The following is a 21,374-nucleotide window of genomic DNA, read 5'->3' as shown; positions in this document are numbered from 1 at the left end:
GGCCCGCCCGACGGGGCAGATCCGACCTTCACAGGCTTCCGACGGCAATTGGTTAACCGGCGTGGCGCCGAGGGCACGCGGCTGGCTCGGCGGGCGGCCCTCCGGTAGTGCCGCCGTCGATCGGCCGCCTCGGTCGGCAGGAGGGCCCCGAAGTCGCCTTCATTCTGACTTCCGAGTCGGGACTTAGATTACTTTCGACTCTTCAGCCAAGGTCTCGGATCGACGGCGGGACCTGCGGTTGTCCCTCCGAAAATGCCGCCGCTCGGCCGGCACGGCCCGCCGAATACGTCCCCTTACTGGCTCCCGCCTCGGGACTTTGTCAGAAATTCATTCGGGCAAGGTTTCCATTCGGCGGCCGGAGCACCGGTAGTCATACGGAAAATGCCGCCCCTCGGCCGGCATGGGCCTGCGAATAGGTCCCGCTGACAGACTTCCGCAATTGGGTATTTGTCCGAAAATCCATACCGGCAATCTTCGGAATCGTGCGGAAAAGCTGCCGCGTGGCCCGGGTTAACCAATTGGGGAGGCCGGTGCCATCTACCGAATACTTCAACAACTCGTGAAAACGGCCTCCCTATATATCTGCAGGAACCCCGCCAATGCCCCCGTACAGAAATTGCATGTGTCAAAGGGGCGGCCGAATCTGACCCCGGCGGCCGAGCCTCTGGAACTCCGGGTCGGCCTCGGCCGGCAAATCCGACCCCCATCCAGACTTCCGGAGCGGACTTGGTTAACGAATTGCCACCGGGCAAATGGTTAACCGACAGATCTTGGAGGCTCGTTACCCAAGCCATCCCCCGCCGGTGCGAAAAGTTAACAATCAGCGGGCGGGCAATTCGTGAACCGAACGGGACCGGGCAATTCGTTAACCATTCGGAACCGGGCAATTCGTTAACCAACCTTGTCCTGGCAATGAGTGCACCAACCCGGCCGGACAATTCGTTAACCAAGCTGGCTCTGGCAATTCGTTAACCAACCTGGCCGGGACAATTCGTTAACCAACCCGGCCGGACAATTCGTTAACCAAGCTGGCTCTGGCAATTCGTTAACCTACCCGGCCATGGCAATTCGTTAACCAACCTGACCCTGACAATTCGTTAACCAACCCTGTCCTGGCAATGAGTGCACCAACCCGGCCGGACAATTCGGTAACCAACCAGACCCTGGCAATTCGTTAACCAACCAGGACGGGCAATTCGTCAACCAACCCTGTCCTGGCAATGAGTGCACCAACCCGGCCGGACAATTCGGTAACCAACCAGACCCTGGCAATTCGTTAACCAACCAGGACGGGCAATTCGTCAACCAACCCTGTCCTGGCAATGAGTGCACCAACCCGGCCGGACAATTCGGTAACCAACCAGACCCTGGCAATTCGTTAACCAACCTGACCCGGACAATTCGTTAACCAACCAGGACGGGCAATTCGTTAACCAACCAGGCCCGGACAATACTTTAACCACCCTGGTTTTCCAATTCGTGAACCAACTGGGAACGGACAATTCGGTAACCAACCCTGTCCTGGCAATGAGTGCACCAACCCGGCCGGACAATTCGTTAACCACCCTGTCCTTGCCAATTCGTGAACCAACTGGGAACGGACAATTCGTTAACCAACCCGGCCGGACAATTCGTTAACCAAGCTGGCTCTGGCAATTCGTTAACCTACCCGGCCATGGCAATTCGTTAACCAACCTGACCCTGACAATTCGTTAACCAGCCAGGACGGGCAATTCGTTAACCAACCTGGCCCGGACAATTCGTTAACCAGCCAGGACGGGCAATTCGTTAACCAACCTGGCCCGGACAATTCCTTAACCACCCTGGCCTTGCCAATTCGTGAACCAACTGGGAACGGACAATTCATTAAACAACCCTGTCCTGGCAATGAGTGCACCAACCCAGCCGGACAATTCGTTAACCAGTCTGACCCGGACAATTCGTTAACCAACCCTGCACGGTCAAGTCGTTAACCAAGCCCAAACCCGACAATTCGTTAACCAACCCATACGTGGCAATTCGCTAAACAACCCGGCTCGGGCAAATGGTTAACCAAGCCGGCCGGGCAAATCGGTAACCGGCCCGGCAGTCCCGACAATTCGACAATCAACCAGCTGAGGACAAACCCTTCGCCCTCAATAACAACTAGTTCTTGCCCCGCCGTCAAAATGTCCCGGCCGATGTTCATCAGAAACTCCTTGCTGGCCCATGGGCCCCCCCTCCTTACCTTAAGAGAGTCATAGTTACTCCCGCCGTTTACCCGCGCCGCACTGAATTTCGTCAAGTTGGGTCTGGCAAGCCGCTAACCCGGCCGGCCGGGCCTGACAACGCTCTAGAAACCCGGAACAGGCAGTTTCGTGAACCAACCGCGCACGCTCCTGACAATGCGTTAGCCAACCCTGCTCGGGCAAATCGTTAATCAAGCCCAACCCTGAAACTGCGTTAACCAACCCGGCCCGGGCAAATGGTTAACCAAGCCCAACCCTGACAATTCGGTAACCAACCCGGCCCGGGCAAATGGTTAACCAAGCCGGCCGGGCAAATCGGTAACCGGCCCGGCAGCCCCGACTATTCGACAATCAACCAGCTGAGGACAAACCCTTCACCCTCAATAACAACTACGTCTTGCCCCGCCGTCAAAATGTCCCGGCCGATGTTCATCAGAAACTCCTTGCTGGCCCATGGGCCCCCCTCCATACCTTAAGAGAGTCATAGTTACTCCCGCCGTTTACCCGCGCCGCACTGAATTTCGTCAAGTTGGGTCTGGCAAGCCGCTAACCCGGCCGGCCGGGCCTGACAACGCTCTAGAAACCCGGAACAGGCAGTTTCGTGAACCAACCGCGCACGCTCCTGACAATGCGTTAGCCAACCCTGCTCGGGCAAATCGTTAATCAAGCCCAACCCTGAAACTGCGTTAACCAACCCGGCCATGGCAATTCATTAACCAACCCGGCTCGGGCAAATGGTTAACCAAGCCCAACCCTGACAATTCGGTAACCAACCCGGCTCGGGCAAATGGTTAACCAAGCCGGCCGGGCAAATCGCTAACCGGCCCGGCAGTCCCGACAATTCGACAATCAACCCGCTGAGGACAAACCCTTCGCCCTCAATAACAACTAGTTCTTGCCCCGCCGTCAAAATGTCCCGGCCGATGTTCATCAGAAACTCCTTGCTGGCCCATGGGCCCCCCTCCTTAAGAGAGTCATAGTTACTCCCGCCGTTTACCCGCGCCGCACTGAATTTCGTCAAGTTGGGTCTGGCAAGCCGCTAACCCGGCCGGCCGGGCCTGACAACGCTCTGGAAACCCGGAACAGGCAGTTTCGTGAACCAACCGCGCACCCTCCTGACAATGCGTTAGCCAACCCTGCTCGGGCAAATCGTTAATCAAGCCCAACCCTGAAACTGCGTTAACCAACCCGGCCATGGCAATTCAGTAACCAACCCGGCCCGGGCAAATGGTTAACCAAGCCCAACCCTGACAATTCGTTAACCAACCCGGCCCGGGCAAATGGTTAACCAAGCCGGCCGGGCAAATCGCTAACCGGCCCGGCAGTCCCGACAATTCGACAATCAACCAGCTGAGGACAAGCCCTTCGCCCTCAATAACAACTAGTTCTTGCCCCGCCGTCAAAATGTCCCGGCCGATGTTCATCAGAAACTCCTTGCTGGCCCATGGGCCCCCCTCCATACCTTAAGAGAGTCATAGTTACTCCCGCCGTTTACCCGCGCCGCACTGAATTTCGTCAAGTTGGGTCTGGCAAGCCGCTAACCCGGCCGGCCGGGCCTGACAACGCTCTAGAAACCCGGAACAGGCAGTTTCGTGAACCAACCGCGCACGCTCCTGACAATGCGTTAGCCAACCCTGCTCGGGCAAATCGTTAATCAAGCCCAACCCTGAAACTGCGTTAACCAACCCGGCCATGGCAATTCATTAACCAACCCGGCTCGGGCAAATGGTTAACCAAGCCCAACCCTGACAATTCGGTAACCAACCCGGCTCGGGCAAATGGTTAACCAAGCCGGCCGGGCAAATCGCTAACCGGCCCGGCAGTCCCGACAATTCGACAATCAACCAGCTGAGGACAAGCCCTTCGCCCTCAATAACAACTAGTTCTTGCCCCGCCGTCATAATGTCCCGGCCGATGTTCATCAGAAACTCCTTGCTGGCCCATGGGCCCCCCTCCATACCCTTAAGAGAGTCATAGTTACTCCCGCCGTTTACCCGCGCCGCACTGAATTTCGTCAAGTTGGGTCTGGCAAGCCGCTAACCCGGCCGGCCGGGCCTGACAACGCTCTAGAAACCCGGAACAGGCAGTTTCGTGAACCAACCGCGCACGCTCCTGACAATGCGTTAGCCAACCCTGCTCGGGCAAATCGTTAATCAAGCCCAACCCTGAAACTGCGTTAACCAACCCGGCCATGGCAATTCATTAACCAACCCGGCCCGGGCAAATGGTTAACCAAGCCTAAACCTGACAATTCGTTAACCAACCCGGCCCGGGCAAATGGGTAACCAAGCCGGCCGGGCAAATCGGTAACCGGCCCGGCAGCCCCGACTATTCGACAATCAACCAGCTGAGGACAAGCCCTTCGCCCTCAATAACAACTAGTTCTTGCCCCGCCGTCAAAATGTCCCGGCCGATGTTCATCAGAAACTCCTTGCTGGCCCATGGGCCCCCCTCCATACCCTTAAGAGAGTCATAGTTACTCCCGCCGTTTACCCGCGCCGCACTGAATTTCGTCAAGTTGGGTCTGGCAACCCGCTAACCCGGCCGGCCGGGCCTGACAACGCTCTAGAAACCCGGAACAGGCAGTTTCGTGAACCAACCGCGCACGCTCCTGACAATGCGTTAGCCAACCCTGCTCGGGGAAATCGTTAACCAAGCCCAACCCTGACAATGCGTTAATCAACCCGGCCATGGCAATTCATTAACCAACCCGGCTCGGGCAAATGGTTAACCAAGCCCAACCCTGACAATTAGTTAACCAACCCGGCCCGGGCAAATGGTTAACCAAGCCGGCCGGGCAAATCGGTAACCGGCCCGGCAGCCCCGACTATTCGACAATCAACCAGCTGAGGACAAACCCTTCACCCTCAATAACAACTACGTCTTGCCCCGCCGTCAAAATGTCCCGGCCGATGTTCATCAGAAACTCCTTGCTGGCCCATGGGCCCCCCTCCTTACCTTAAGAGAGCATAGTTACTCCCGCCGTTTACCCGCGCCGCACTGAATTTCCTCAAGTTGGGTCTGGCAACCCGCTAACCCGGCCGGCCGGGCCTGACAACGCTCTAGAAACCCGGAACAGGCAGTTTCGTGAACCAACCGCGCACGCTCCTGACAATGCGTTAGCCAACCCTGCTCGGGCAAATCGTTAATCAAGCCCAACCCTGAAACTGCGTTAACCAACCCGGCCCGGGCAAATGGTTAACCAAGCCCAACCCTGACAATTCGGTAACCAACCCGGCCCGGGCAAATGGTTAACCAAGCCGGCCGGGCAAATCGGTAACCGGCCCGGCAGCCCCGACTATTCGACAATCAACCAGCTGAGGACAAACCCTTCACCCTCAATAACAACTACGTCTTGCCCCGCCGTCAAAATGTCCCGGCCGATGTTCATCAGAAACTCCTTGCTGGCCCATGGGCCCCCCTCCATACCTTAAGAGAGTCATAGTTACTCCCGCCGTTTACCCGCGCCGCACTGAATTTCGTCAAGTTGGGTCTGGCAAGCCGCTAACCCGGCCGGCCGGGCCTGACAACGCTCTAGAAACCCGGAACAGGCAGTTTCGTGAACCAACCGCGCACGCTCCTGACAATGCGTTAGCCAACCCTGCTCGGGCAAATCGTTAATCAAGCCCAACCCTGAAACTGCGTTAACCAACCCGGCCATGGCAATTCATTAACCAACCCGGCTCGGGCAAATGGTTAACCAAGCCCAACCCTGACAATTCGGTAACCAACCCGGCTCGGGCAAATGGTTAACCAAGCCGGCCGGGCAAATCGCTAACCGGCCCGGCAGTCCCGACAATTCGACAATCAACCAGCTGAGGACAAGCCCTTCGCCCTCAATAACAACTAGTTCTTGCCCCGCCGTCATAATGTCCCGGCCGATGTTCATCAGAAACTCCTTGCTGGCCCATGGGCCCCCCTCCATACCCTTAAGAGAGTCATAGTTACTCCCGCCGTTTACCCGCGCCGCACTGAATTTCGTCAAGTTGGGTCTGGCAAGCCGCTAACCCGGCCGGCCGGGCCTGACAACGCTCTAGAAACCCGGAACAGGCAGTTTCGTGAACCAACCGCGCACGCTCCTGACAATGCGTTAGCCAACCCTGCTCGGGCAAATCGTTAATCAAGCCCAACCCTGAAACTGCGTTAACCAACCCGGCCATGGCAATTCATTAACCAACCCGGCCCGGGCAAATGGTTAACCAAGCCTAAACCTGACAATTCGTTAACCAACCCGGCCCGGGCAAATGGGTAACCAAGCCGGCCGGGCAAATCGGTAACCGGCCCGGCAGCCCCGACTATTCGACAATCAACCAGCTGAGGACAAGCCCTTCGCCCTCAATAACAACTAGTTCTTGCCCCGCCGTCAAAATGTCCCGGCCGATGTTCATCAGAAACTCCTTGCTGGCCCATGGGCCCCCCTCCATACCCTTAAGAGAGTCATAGTTACTCCCGCCGTTTACCCGCGCCGCACTGAATTTCGTCAAGTTGGGTCTGGCAACCCGCTAACCCGGCCGGCCGGGCCTGACAACGCTCTAGAAACCCGGAACAGGCAGTTTCGTGAACCAACCGCGCACGCTCCTGACAATGCGTTAGCCAACCCTGCTCGGGGAAATCGTTAACCAAGCCCAACCCTGACAATGCGTTAATCAACCCGGCCATGGCAATTCATTAACCAACCCGGCTCGGGCAAATGGTTAACCAAGCCCAACCCTGACAATTAGTTAACCAACCCGGCCCGGGCAAATGGTTAACCAAGCCGGCCGGGCAAATCGGTAACCGGCCCGGCAGCCCCGACTATTCGACAATCAACCAGCTGAGGACAAACCCTTCACCCTCAATAACAACTACGTCTTGCCCCGCCGTCAAAATGTCCCGGCCGATGTTCATCAGAAACTCCTTGCTGGCCCATGGGCCCCCCTCCTTACCTTAAGAGAGCATAGTTACTCCCGCCGTTTACCCGCGCCGCACTGAATTTCCTCAAGTTGGGTCTGGCAACCCGCTAACCCGGCCGGCCGGGCCTGACAACGCTCTAGAAACCCGGAACAGGCAGTTTCGTGAACCAACCGCGCACGCTCCTGACAATGCGTTAGCCAACCCTGCTCGGGCAAATCGTTAATCAAGCCCAACCCTGAAACTGCGTTAACCAACCCGGCCCGGGCAAATGGTTAACCAAGCCCAACCCTGACAATTCGGTAACCAACCCGGCCCGGGCAAATGGTTAACCAAGCCGGCCGGGCAAATCGGTAACCGGCCCGGCAGCCCCGACTATTCGACAATCAACCAGCTGAGGACAAACCCTTCACCCTCAATAACAACTACGTCTTGCCCCGCCGTCAAAATGTCCCGGCCGATGTTCATCAGAAACTCCTTGCTGGCCCATGGGCCCCCCTCCATACCTTAAGAGAGTCATAGTTACTCCCGCCGTTTACCCGCGCCGCACTGAATTTCGTCAAGTTGGGTCTGGCAAGCCGCTAACCCGGCCGGCCGGGCCTGACAACGCTCTAGAAACCCGGAACAGGCAGTTTCGTGAACCAACCGCGCACGCTCCTGACAATGCGTTAGCCAACCCTGCTCGGGCAAATCGTTAATCAAGCCCAACCCTGAAACTGCGTTAACCAACCCGGCCATGGCAATTCATTAACCAACCCGGCTCGGGCAAATGGTTAACCAAGCCCAACCCTGACAATTCGGTAACCAACCCGGCTCGGGCAAATGGTTAACCAAGCCGGCCGGGCAAATCGCTAACCGGCCCGGCAGTCCCGACAATTCGACAATCAACCCGCTGAGGACAAACCCTTCGCCCTCAATAACAACTAGTTCTTGCCCCGCCGTCAAAATGTCCCGGCCGATGTTCATCAGAAACTCCTTGCTGGCCCATGGGCCCCCCTCCTTAAGAGAGTCATAGTTACTCCCGCCGTTTACCCGCGCCGCACTGAATTTCGTCAAGTTGGGTCTGGCAAGCCGCTAACCCGGCCGGCCGGGCCTGACAACGCTCTAGAAACCCGGAACAGGCAGTTTCGTGAACCAACCGCGCACGCTCCTGACAATGCGTTAGCCAACCCTGCTCGGGCAAATCGTTAATCAAGCCCAACCCTGAAACTGCGTTAACCAACCCGGCCATGGCAATTCATTAACCAACCCGGCTCGGGCAAATGGTTAACCAAGCCCAACCCTGACAATTCGGTAACCAACCCGGCTCGGGCAAATGGTTAACCAAGCCGGCCGGGCAAATCGCTAACCGGCCCGGCAGTCCCGACAATTCGACAATCAACCAGCTGAGGACAAGCCCTTCGCCCTCAATAACAACTAGTTCTTGCCCCGCCGTCATAATGTCCCGGCCGATGTTCATCAGAAACTCCTTGCTGGCCCATGGGCCCCCCTCCATACCCTTAAGAGAGTCATAGTTACTCCCGCCGTTTACCCGCGCCGCACTGAATTTCGTCAAGTTGGGTCTGGCAAGCCGCTAACCCGGCCGGCCGGGCCTGACAACGCTCTAGAAACCCGGAACAGGCAGTTTCGTGAACCAACCGCGCACGCTCCTGACAATGCGTTAGCCAACCCTGCTCGGGCAAATCGTTAATCAAGCCCAACCCTGAAACTGCGTTAACCAACCCGGCCATGGCAATTCATTAACCAACCCGGCCCGGGCAAATGGTTAACCAAGCCTAAACCTGACAATTCGTTAACCAACCCGGCCCGGGCAAATGGGTAACCAAGCCGGCCGGGCAAATCGGTAACCGGCCCGGCAGCCCCGACTATTCGACAATCAACCAGCTGAGGACAAGCCCTTCGCCCTCAATAACAACTAGTTCTTGCCCCGCCGTCAAAATGTCCCGGCCGATGTTCATCAGAAACTCCTTGCTGGCCCATGGGCCCCCCTCCATACCCTTAAGAGAGTCATAGTTACTCCCGCCGTTTACCCGCGCCGCACTGAATTTCGTCAAGTTGGGTCTGGCAACCCGCTAACCCGGCCGGCCGGGCCTGACAACGCTCTAGAAACCCGGAACAGGCAGTTTCGTGAACCAACCGCGCACGCTCCTGACAATGCGTTAGCCAACCCTGCTCGGGGAAATCGTTAACCAAGCCCAACCCTGACAATGCGTTAATCAACCCGGCCATGGCAATTCATTAACCAACCCGGCTCGGGCAAATGGTTAACCAAGCCCAACCCTGACAATTAGTTAACCAACCCGGCCCGGGCAAATGGTTAACCAAGCCGGCCGGGCAAATCGGTAACCGGCCCGGCAGCCCCGACTATTCGACAATCAACCAGCTGAGGACAAACCCTTCACCCTCAATAACAACTACGTCTTGCCCCGCCGTCAAAATGTCCCGGCCGATGTTCATCAGAAACTCCTTGCTGGCCCATGGGCCCCCCTCCTTCATAGTTACTCCCGCCGTTTACCCGCGCCGCACTGAATTTCCTCAAGTTGGGTCTGGCAACCCGCTAACCCGGCCGGCCGGGCCTGACAACGCTCTAGAAACCCGGAACAGGCAGTTTCGTGAACCAACCGCGCACGCTCCTGACAATGCGTTAGCCAACCCTGCTCGGGCAAATCGTTAATCAAGCCCAACCCTGAAACTGCGTTAACCAACCCGGCCATGGCAATTCATTAACCAACCCGGCTCGGGCAAATGGTTAACCAAGCCGGCCGGGCAAATCGTTAACCGGCCCGGCAGCCCCGACAATTCGACAATCAACCCGCTGAGGACAAACCCTTCGCCCTCAATAACAACTAGTTCTTGCCCCGCCGTCAAAATGTCCCGGCCGATGTTCATCAGAAACTCCTTGCTGGCCCATGGGCCCCCCTCCTTACCTTAAGAGAGTCATAGTTACTCCCGCCGTTTACCCGCGCCGCACTGAATTACGTCAAGTTGGGTCTGGCAACCCGCTAACCCGGCCGGCCGGGCCTGACAACGCTCTAGAAACCCGGAACAGGCAGTTTCGTGAACCAACCGCGCACGCTCCTGACAATGCGTTAGCCAACCCTGCTCGGGCAAATCGTTAATCAAGCCCAACCCTGAAACTGCGTTAACCAACCCGGCCATGGCAATTCACTAACCAACCCGGCTCGGGCAAATGGTTAACCAAGCCCAACCCTGACAATTCGGTAACCAACCCGGCTCGGGCAAATGGTTAACCAAGCCGGCCGGGCAAATCGGTAGCCGGCCCGGCAGTCCCGACAATTCGACAATCAACCAGCTGAGGACAAACCCTTCGCCCTCAATAACAACTAGTTCTTGCCCCGCCGTCAAAATGTCCCGGCCGATGTTCATCAGAAACTCCTTGCTGGCCCATGGGCCCCCCTCCTTACCTTAAGAGAGTCATAGTTACTCCCGCCGTTTACCCGCGCCGCACTGAATTTCCTCAAGTTGGGTCTGGCAACCCGCCAACCCGGCCGGCCGGGCCTGACAACGCTCTAGAAACCCGGAACAGGCAGTTTCGTGAACCAACCGCGCACGCTCCTGACAATGCGTTAGCCAACCCTGCTCGGGGAAATCTTTAACCAAGCCCAACCCTGACAATGCGTTAATCAACCCGGCCATGGCAATTCATTAACCAACCCGGCTCGGGCAAATGGTTAACCAAGCCCAACCCTGACAATTAGTTAACCAACCCGGCCCGGGCAAATGGTTAACCAAGCCGGCCGGGCAAATCGGTAACCGGCCCGGCAGCCCCGACTATTCGACAATCAACCAGCTGAGGACAAACCCTTCACCCTCAATAACAACTACGTCTTGCCCCGCCGTCAAAATGTCCCGGCCGATGTTCATCAGAAACTCCTTGCTGGCCCATGGGCCCCCCTCCTTACCTTAAGAGAGTCATAGTTACTCCCGCCGTTTACCCGCGCCGCACTGAATTTCGTCAAGTTGGGTCTGGCAACCCGCTAACCCGGTCGGCCGGGCCTGACAACGCTCTAGAAACCCGGAACAGGCAGTTTCGTGAACCAACCGCGCACGCTCCTGACAATGCGTTAGCCAACCCTGCTCGGGCAAATCGTTAATCAAGCCCAACCCTGAAACTGCGTTAACCAACCCGGCCATGGCAATTCATTAACCAACCCGGCCCGGGCAAATGGTTAACCAAGCCTAAACCTGACAATTCGTTAACCAACCCGGCCCGGGCAAATGGGTAACCAAGCCGGCCGGGCAAATCGGTAACCGGCCCGGCAGCCCCGACTATTCGACAATCAACCAGCTGAGGACAAGCCCTTCGCCCTCAATAACAACTAGTTCTTGCCCCGCCGTCAAAATGTCCCGGCCGATGTTCATCAGAAACTCCTTGCTGGCCCATGGGCCCCCCTCCATACCCTTAAGAGAGTCATAGTTACTCCCGCCGTTTACCCGCGCCGCACTGAATTTCGTCAAGTTGGGTCTGGCAAGCCGCTAACCCGGCCGGCCGGGCCTGACAACGCTCTAGAAACCCGGAACAGGCAGTTTCGTGAACCAACCGCGCACGCTCCTGACAATGCGTTAGCCAACCCTGCTCGGGCAAATCGTTAATCAAGCCCAACCCTGAAACTGCGTTAACCAACCCGGCCATGGCAATTCATTAACCAACCCGGCCCGGGCAAATGGTTAACCAAGCCCAACCCTGACAATTCGTTAACCAACCCGGCCCGGGCAAATGGTTAACCAAGCCGGCCGGGCAAATCGGTAACCGGCCCGGCAGCCCCGACTATTCGACAATCAACCAGCTGAGGACAAACCCTTCACCCTCAATAACAACTACGTCTTGCCCCGCCGTCAAAATGTCCCGGCCGATGTTCATCAGAAACTCCTTGCTGGCCCATGGGCCCCCCCTCCTTACCTTAAGAGAGTCATAGTTACTCCCGCCGTTTACCCGCGCCGCACTGAATTTCGTCAAGTTGGGTCTGGCAAGCCGCTAACCCGGCCGGCCGGGCCTGACAACGCTCTAGAAACCCGGAACAGGCAGTTTCGTGAACCAACCGCGCACGCTCCTGACAATGCGTTAGCCAACCCTGCTCGGGCAAATCGTTAATCAAGCCCAACCCTGAAACTGCGTTAACCAACCCGGCCATGGCAATTCATTAACCAACCCGGCCCGGGCAAATGGTTAACCAAGCCTAAACCTGACAATTCGTTAACCAACCCGGCCCGGGCAAATGGGTAACCAAGCCGGCCGGGCAAATCGGTAACCGGCCCGGCAGCCCCGACTATTCGACAATCAACCAGCTGAGGACAAGCCCTTCGCCCTCAATAACAACTAGTTCTTGCCCCGCCGTCAAAATGTCCCGGCCGATGTTCATCAGAAACTCCTTGCTGGCCCATGGGCCCCCCTCCATACCCTTAAGAGAGTCATAGTTACTCCCGCCGTTTACCCGCGCCGCACTGAATTTCGTCAAGTTGGGTCTGGCAACCCGCTAACCCGGCCGGCCGGGCCTGACAACGCTCTAGAAACCCGGAACAGGCAGTTTCGTGAACCAACCGCGCACGCTCCTGACAATGCGTTAGCCAACCCTGCTCGGGGAAATCGTTAACCAAGCCCAACCCTGACAATGCGTTAATCAACCCGGCCATGGCAATTCATTAACCAACCCGGCTCGGGCAAATGGTTAACCAAGCCCAACCCTGACAATTAGTTAACCAACCCGGCCCGGGCAAATGGTTAACCAAGCCGGCCGGGCAAATCGGTAACCGGCCCGGCAGCCCCGACTATTCGACAATCAACCAGCTGAGGACAAACCCTTCACCCTCAATAACAACTACGTCTTGCCCCGCCGTCAAAATGTCCCGGCCGATGTTCATCAGAAACTCCTTGCTGGCCCATGGGCCCCCCTCCTTACCTTAAGAGAGTCATAGTTACTCCCGCCGTTTACCCGCGCCGCACTGAATTTCCTCAAGTTGGGTCTGGCAACCCGCTAACCCGGCCGGCCGGGCCTGACAACGCTCTAGAAACCCGGAACAGGCAGTTTCGTGAACCAACCGCGCACGCTCCTGACAATGCGTTAGCCAACCCTGCTCGGGCAAATCGTTAATCAAGCCCAACCCTGAAACTGCGTTAACCAACCCGGCCATGGCAATTCATTAACCAACCCGGCTCGGGCAAATGGTTAACCAAGCCGGCCGGGCAAATCGTTAACCGGCCCGGCAGCCCCGACAATTCGACAATCAACCCGCTGAGGACAAACCCTTCGCCCTCAATAACAACTAGTTCTTGCCCCGCCGTCAAAATGTCCCGGCCGATGTTCATCAGAAACTCCTTGCTGGCCCATGGGCCCCCCTCCTTACCTTAAGAGAGTCATAGTTACTCCCGCCGTTTACCCGCGCCGCACTGAATTACGTCAAGTTGGGTCTGGCAACCCGCTAACCCGGCCGGCCGGGCCTGACAACGCTCTAGAAACCCGGAACAGGCAGTTTCGTGAACCAACCGCGCACGCTCCTGACAATGCGTTAGCCAACCCTGCTCGGGCAAATCGTTAATCAAGCCCAACCCTGAAACTGCGTTAACCAACCCGGCCATGGCAATTCACTAACCAACCCGGCTCGGGCAAATGGTTAACCAAGCCCAACCCTGACAATTCGGTAACCAACCCGGCTCGGGCAAATGGTTAACCAAGCCGGCCGGGCAAATCGGTAGCCGGCCCGGCAGTCCCGACAATTCGACAATCAACCAGCTGAGGACAAACCCTTCGCCCTCAATAACAACTAGTTCTTGCCCCGCCGTCAAAATGTCCCGGCCGATGTTCATCAGAAACTCCTTGCTGGCCCATGGGCCCCCCTCCTTACCTTAAGAGAGTCATAGTTACTCCCGCCGTTTACCCGCGCCGCACTGAATTTCCTCAAGTTGGGTCTGGCAACCCGCCAACCCGGCCGGCCGGGCCTGACAACGCTCTAGAAACCCGGAACAGGCAGTTTCGTGAACCAACCGCGCACGCTCCTGACAATGCGTTAGCCAACCCTGCTCGGGGAAATCTTTAACCAAGCCCAACCCTGACAATGCGTTAATCAACCCGGCCATGGCAATTCATTAACCAACCCGGCTCGGGCAAATGGTTAACCAAGCCCAACCCTGACAATTAGTTAACCAACCCGGCCCGGGCAAATGGTTAACCAAGCCGGCCGGGCAAATCGGTAACCGGCCCGGCAGCCCCGACTATTCGACAATCAACCAGCTGAGGACAAACCCTTCACCCTCAATAACAACTACGTCTTGCCCCGCCGTCAAAATGTCCCGGCCGATGTTCATCAGAAACTCCTTGCTGGCCCATGGGCCCCCCTCCTTACCTTAAGAGAGTCATAGTTACTCCCGCCGTTTACCCGCGCCGCACTGAATTTCCTCAAGTTGGGTCTGGCAACCCGCTAACCCGGTCGGCCGGGCCTGACAACGCTCTAGAAACCCGGAACAGGCAGTTTCGTGAACCAACCGCGCACGCTCCTGACAATGCGTTAGCCAACCCTGCTCGGGCAAATCGTTAATCAAGCCCAACCCTGAAACTGCGTTAACCAACCCGGCCATGGCAATTCATTAACCAACCCGGCCCGGGCAAATGGTTAACCAAGCCTAAACCTGACAATTCGTTAACCAACCCGGCCCGGGCAAATGGGTAACCAAGCCGGCCGGGCAAATCGGTAACCGGCCCGGCAGCCCCGACTATTCGACAATCAACCAGCTGAGGACAAGCCCTTCGCCCTCAATAACAACTAGTTCTTGCCCCGCCGTCAAAATGTCCCGGCCGATGTTCATCAGAAACTCCTTGCTGGCCCATGGGCCCCCCTCCATACCCTTAAGAGAGTCATAGTTACTCCCGCCGTTTACCCGCGCCGCACTGAATTTCGTCAAGTTGGGTCTGGCAAGCCGCTAACCCGGCCGGCCGGGCCTGACAACGCTCTAGAAACCCGGAACAGGCAGTTTCGTGAACCAACCGCGCACGCTCCTGACAATGCGTTAGCCAACCCTGCTCGGGCAAATCGTTAATCAAGCCCAACCCTGAAACTGCGTTAACCAACCCGGCCATGGCAATTCATTAACCAACCCGGCCCGGGCAAATGGTTAACCAAGCCCAACCCTGACAATTCGTTAACCAACCCGGCCCGGGCAAATGGTTAACCAAGCCGGCCGGGCAAATCGGTAACCGGCCCGGCAGCCCCGACTATTCGACAATCAACCAGCTGAGGACAAGCCCTTCGCCCTCAATAACAACTAGTTCTTGCCCCGCCGTCAAAATGTCCCGGCCGATGTTCATCAGAAACTCCTTGCTGGCCCATGGGCCCCCCTCCATACCCTTAAGAGAGTCATAGTTACTCCCGCCGTTTACCCGCGCCGCACTGAATTTCGTCAAGTTGGGTCTGGCAACCCGCTAACCCGGCCGGCCGGGCCTGACAACGCTCTAGAAACCCGGAACAGGCAGTTTCGTGAACCAACCGCGCACGCTCCTGACAATGCGTTAGCCAACCCTGCTCGGGGAAATCGTTAACCAAGCCCAACCCTGACAATGCGTTAATCAACCCGGCCATGGCAATTCATTAACCAACCCGGCTCGGGCAAATGGTTAACCAAGCCCAACCCTGACAATTAGTTAACCAACCCGGCCCGGGCAAATGGTTAACCAAGCCGGCCGGGCAAATCGGTAACCGGCCCGGCAGCCCCGACTATTCGACAATCAACCAGCTGAGGACAAACCCTTCACCCTCAATAACAACTACGTCTTGCCCCGCCGTCAAAATGTCCCGGCCGATGTTCATCAGAAACTCCTTGCTGGCCCATGGGCCCCCCTCCTTACCTTAAGAGAGTCATAGTTACTCCCGCCGTTTACCCGCGCCGCACTGAATTTCCTCAAGTTGGGTCTGGCAACCCGCTAACCCGGTCGGCCGGGCCTGACAACGCTCTAGAAACCCGGAACAGGCAGTTTCGTGAACCAACCGCGCACGCTCCTGACAATGCGTTAGCCAACCCTGCTCGGGCAAATCGTTAATCAAGCCCAACCCTGAAACTGCGTTAACCAACCCGGCCATGGCAATTCATTAACCAACCCGGCCCGGGCAAATGGTTAACCAAGCCTAAACCTGACAATTCGTTAACCAACCCGGCCCGGGCAAATGGGTAACCAAGCCGGCCGGGCAAATCGGTAACCGGCCCGGCAGCCCCGACTATTCGACAATCAACCAGCTGAGGACAAGCCCTTCGCCCTCAATAACAACTAGTTCTTGCCCCGCCGTCAAAATGTCCCGGCCGATGTTCATCAGAAACTCCTTGCTGGCCCATGGGCCCCCCTCCATACCCTTAAGAGAGTCATAGTTACTCCCGCCGTTTACCCGCGCCGCACTGAATTTCGTCAAGTTGGGTCTGGCAAGCCGCTAACCCGGCCGGCCGGGCCTGACAACGCTCTAGAAACCCGGAACAGGCAGTTTCGTGAACCAACCGCGCACGCTCCTGACAATGCGTTAGCCAACCCTGCTCGGGCAAATCGTTAATCAAGCCCAACCCTGAAACTGCGTTAACCAACCCGGCCATGGCAATTCATTAACCAACCCGGCCCGGGCAAATGGTTAACCAAGCCCAACCCTGACAATTCGTTAACCAACCCGGCCCGGGCAAATGGTTAACCAAGCCGGCCGGGCAAATCGGTAACCGGCCCGGCAGCCCCGACTATTCGACAATCAACCAGCTGAGGACAAACCCTTCACCCTCAATAACAACTACGTCTTGCCCCGCCGTCAAAATGTCCCGGCCGATGTTCATCAGAAACTCCTTGCTGGCCCATGGGCCCCCCCTCCTTACCTTAAGAGAGTCATAGTTACTCCCGCCGTTTACCCGCGCCGCACTGAATTTCGTCAAGTTGGGTCTGGCAAGCCGCTAACCCGGCCGGCCGGGCCTGACAACGCTCTAGAAACCCGGAACAGGCAGTTTCGTGAACCAACCGCGCACGCTCCTGACAATGCGTTAGCCAACCCTGCTCGGGCAAATCGTTAATCAAGCCCAACCCTGAAACTGCGTTAACCAACCCGGCCATGGCAATTCATTAACCAACCCGGCCCGGGCAAATGGTTAACCAAGCCGGCCGGGCAAATCGTTAACCGGCCCGGCAGCCCCGACAATTCGACAATCAACCCGCTGAGGACAAACCCTTCGCCCTCAATAACAACTAGTTCTTGCCCCGCCGTCAAAATGTCCCGGCCGATGTTCATCAGAAACTCCTTGCTGGCCCATGGGCCCCCCTCCTTACCTTAAGAGAGTCATAGTTACTCCCGCCGTTTACCCGCGCCGCACTGAATTACGTCAAGTTGGGTCTGGCAACCCGCTAACCCGGCCGGCCGGGCCTGACAACGCTCTAGAAACCCGGAACAGGCAGTTTCGTGAACCAACCGCGCACGCTCCTGACAATGCGTTAGCCAACCCTGCTCGGGCAAATCGTTAATCAAGCCCAACCCTGAAACTGCGTTAACCAACCCGGCCATGGCAATTCACTAACCAACCCGGCTCGGGCAAATGGTTAACCAAGCCCAACCCTGACAATTCGGTAACCAACCCGGCTCGGGCAAATGGTTAACCAAGCCGGCCGGGCAAATCGGTAGCCGGCCCGGCAGTCCCGACAATTCGACAATCAACCAGCTGAGGACAAACCCTTCGCCCTCAATAACAACTAGTTCTTGCCCCGCCGTCAAAATGTCCCGGCCGATGTTCATCAGAAACTCCTTGCTGGCCCATGGGCCCCCCTCCTTACCTTAAGAGAGTCATAGTTACTCCCGCCGTTTACCCGCGCCGCACTGAATTTCCTCAAGTTGGGTCTGGCAACCCGCCAACCCGGCCGGCCGGGCCTGACAACGCTCTAGAAACCCGGAACAGGCAGTTTCGTGAACCAACCGCGCACGCTCCTGACAATGCGTTAGCCAACCCTGCTCGGGGAAATCTTTAACCAAGCCCAACCCTGACAATGCGTTAATCAACCCGGCCATGGCAATTCATTAACCAACCCGGCTCGGGCAAATGGTTAACCAAGCCCAACCCTGACAATTAGTTAACCAACCCGGCCCGGGCAAATGGTTAACCAAGCCGGCCGGGCAAATCGCTAACCGGCCCGGCAGCCCCGACTATTCGACAATCAACCAGCTGAGGACAAACCCTTCACCCTCAATAACAACTACGTCTTGCCCCGCCGTCAAAATGTCCCGGCCGATGTTCATCAGAAACTCCTTGCTGGCCCATGGGCCCCCCTCCTTACCTTAAGAGAGTCATAGTTACTCCCGCCGTTTACCCGCGCCGCACTGAATTTCCTCAAGTTGGGTCTGGCAACCCGCTAACCCGGTCGGCCGGGCCTGACAACGCTCTAGAAACCCGGAACAGGCAGTTTCGTGAACCAACCGCGCACGCTCCTGACAATGCGTTAGCCAACCCTGCTCGGGCAAATCGTTAATCAAGCCCAACCCTGAAACTGCGTTAACCAACCCGGCCATGGCAATTCATTAACCAACCCGGCCCGGGCAAATGGTTAACCAAGCCTAAACCTGACAATTCGTTAACCAACCCGGCCCGGGCAAATGGGTAACCAAGCCGGCCGGGCAAATCGGTAACCGGCCCGGCAGCCCCGACTATTCGACAATCAACCAGCTGAGGACAAGCCCTTCGCCCTCAATAACAACTAGTTCTTGCCCCGCCGTCAAAATGTCCCGGCCGATGTTCATCAGAAACTCCTTGCTGGCCCATGGGCCCCCCTCCATACCCTTAAGAGAGTCATAGTTACTCCCGCCGTTTACCCGCGCCGCACTGAATTTCGTCAAGTTGGGTCTGGCAACCCGCTAACCCGGCCGGCCGGGCCTGACAACGCTCTAGAAACCCGGAACAGGCAGTTTCGTGAACCAACCGCGCACGCTCCTGACAATGCGTTAGCCAACCCTGCTCGGGGAAATCGTTAATCAAGCCCAACCCTGAAACTGCGTTAACCAACCCGGCCATGGCAATTCATTAACCAACCCGGCCCGGGCAAATGGTTAACCAAGCCCAACCCTGACAATTCGTTAACCAACCCGGCCCGGGCAAATGGTTAACCAAGCCGGCCGGGCAAATCGGTAACCGGCCCGGCAGCCCCGACTATTCGACAATCAACCAGCTGAGGACAAACCCTTCACCCTCAATAACAACTACGTCTTGCCCCGCCGTCAAAATGTCCCGGCCGATGTTCATCAGAAACTCCTTGCTGGCCCATGGGCCCCCCCTCCTTACCTTAAGAGAGTCATAGTTACTCCCGCCGTTTACCCGCGCCGCACTGAATTTCGTCAAGTTGGGTCTGGCAACCCGCTAACCCGGCCGGCCGGGCCTGACAACGCTCTAGAAACCCGGAACAGGCAGTTTCGTGAACCAACCGCGCACGCTCCTGACAATGCGTTAGCCAACCCTGCTCGGGCAAATCGTTAATCAAGCCCAACCCTGAAACTGCGTTAACCAACCCGGCCCGGGCAAATGGTTAACCAAGCCCAACCCTGACAATTCGGTAACCAACCCGGCCCGGGCAAATGGTTAACCAAGCCGGCCGGGCAAATCGCTAACCGGCCCGGCAGTCCCGACAATTCGACAATCAACCCGCTGAGGACAAACCCTTCGCCCTCAATAACAACTAGTTCTTGCCCCGCCGTCAAAATGTCCCGGCCGATGTTCATCAGAAACTCCTTGCTGGCCCATGGGCCCCCCTCCTTAAGAGAGTCATAGTTACTCCCGCCGTTTACCCGCGCCGCACTGAATTTCGTCAAGTTGGGTCTGGCAAGCCGCTAACCCGGCCGGCCGGGCCTGACAACGCTCTGGAAACCCGGAACAGGCAGTTTCGTGAACCAACCGCGCACCCTCCTGACAATGCGTTAGCCAACCCTGCTCGGGCAAATCGTTAATCAAGCCCAACCCTGAAACTGCGTTAACCAACCCGGCCATGGCAATTCAGTAACCAACCCGGCCCGGGCAAATGGTTAACCAAGCCCAACCCTGACAATTCGTTAACCAACCCGGCCCGGGCAAATGGTTAACCAAGCCGGCCGGGCAAATCGCTAACCGGCCCGGCAGTCCCGACAATTCGACAATCAACCAGCTGAGGACAAGCCCTTCGCCCTCAATAACAACTAGTTCTTGCCCCGCCGTCAAAATGTCCCGGCCGATGTTCATCAGAAACTCCTTGCTGGCCCATGGGCCCCCCTCCATACCTTAAGAGAGTCATAGTTACTCCCGCCGTTTACCCGCGCCGCACTGAATTTCGTCAAGTTGGGTCTGGCAAGCCGCTAACCCGGCCGGCCGGGCCTGACAACGCTCTAGAAACCCGGAACAGGCAGTTTCGTGAACCAACCGCGCACGCTCCTGACAATGCGTTAGCCAACCCTGCTCGGGCAAATCGTTAATCAAGCCCAACCCTGAAACTGCGTTAACCAACCCGGCCATGGCAATTCATTAACCAACCCGGCTCGGGCAAATGGTTAACCAAGCCCAACCCTGACAATTCGGTAACCAACCCGGCTCGGGCAAATGGTTAACCAAGCCGGCCGGGCAAATCGCTAACCGGCCCGGCAGTCCCGACAATTCGACAATCAACCAGCTGAGGACAAGCCCTTCGCCCTCAATAACAACTAGTTCTTGCCCCGCCGTCATAATGTCCCGGCCGATGTTCATCAGAAACTCCTTGCTGGCCCATGGGCCCCCCTCCATACCCTTAAGAGAGTCATAGTTACTCCCGCCGTTTACCCGCGCCGCACTGAATTTCGTCAAGTTGGGTCTGGCAAGCCGCTAACCCGGCCGGCCGGGCCTGACAACGCTCTAGAAACCCGGAACAGGCAGTTTCGTGAACCAACCGCGCACGCTCCTGACAATGCGTTAGCCAACCCTGCTCGGGCAAATCGTTAATCAAGCCCAACCCTGAAACTGCGTTAACCAACCCGGCCATGGCAATTCATTAACCAACCCGGCCCGGGCAAATGGTTAACCAAGCCTAAACCTGACAATTCGTTAACCAACCCGGCCCGGGCAAATGGGTAACCAAGCCGGCCGGGCAAATCGGTAACCGGCCCGGCAGCCCCGACTATTCGACAATCAACCAGCTGAGGACAAGCCCTTCGCCCTCAATAACAACTAGTTCTTGCCCCGCCGTCAAAATGTCCCGGCCGATGTTCATCAGAAACTCCTTGCTGGCCCATGGGCCCCCCTCCATACCC

Source organism: Mobula birostris, chromosome 12 (assembly GCF_030028105.1).
Source record: "Mobula birostris isolate sMobBir1 chromosome 12, sMobBir1.hap1, whole genome shotgun sequence".
NCBI classification, from domain to species: domain Eukaryota; kingdom Metazoa; phylum Chordata; class Chondrichthyes; order Myliobatiformes; family Myliobatidae; genus Mobula; species Mobula birostris.
Note: the sequence above shows the minus strand (reverse complement) of the source record.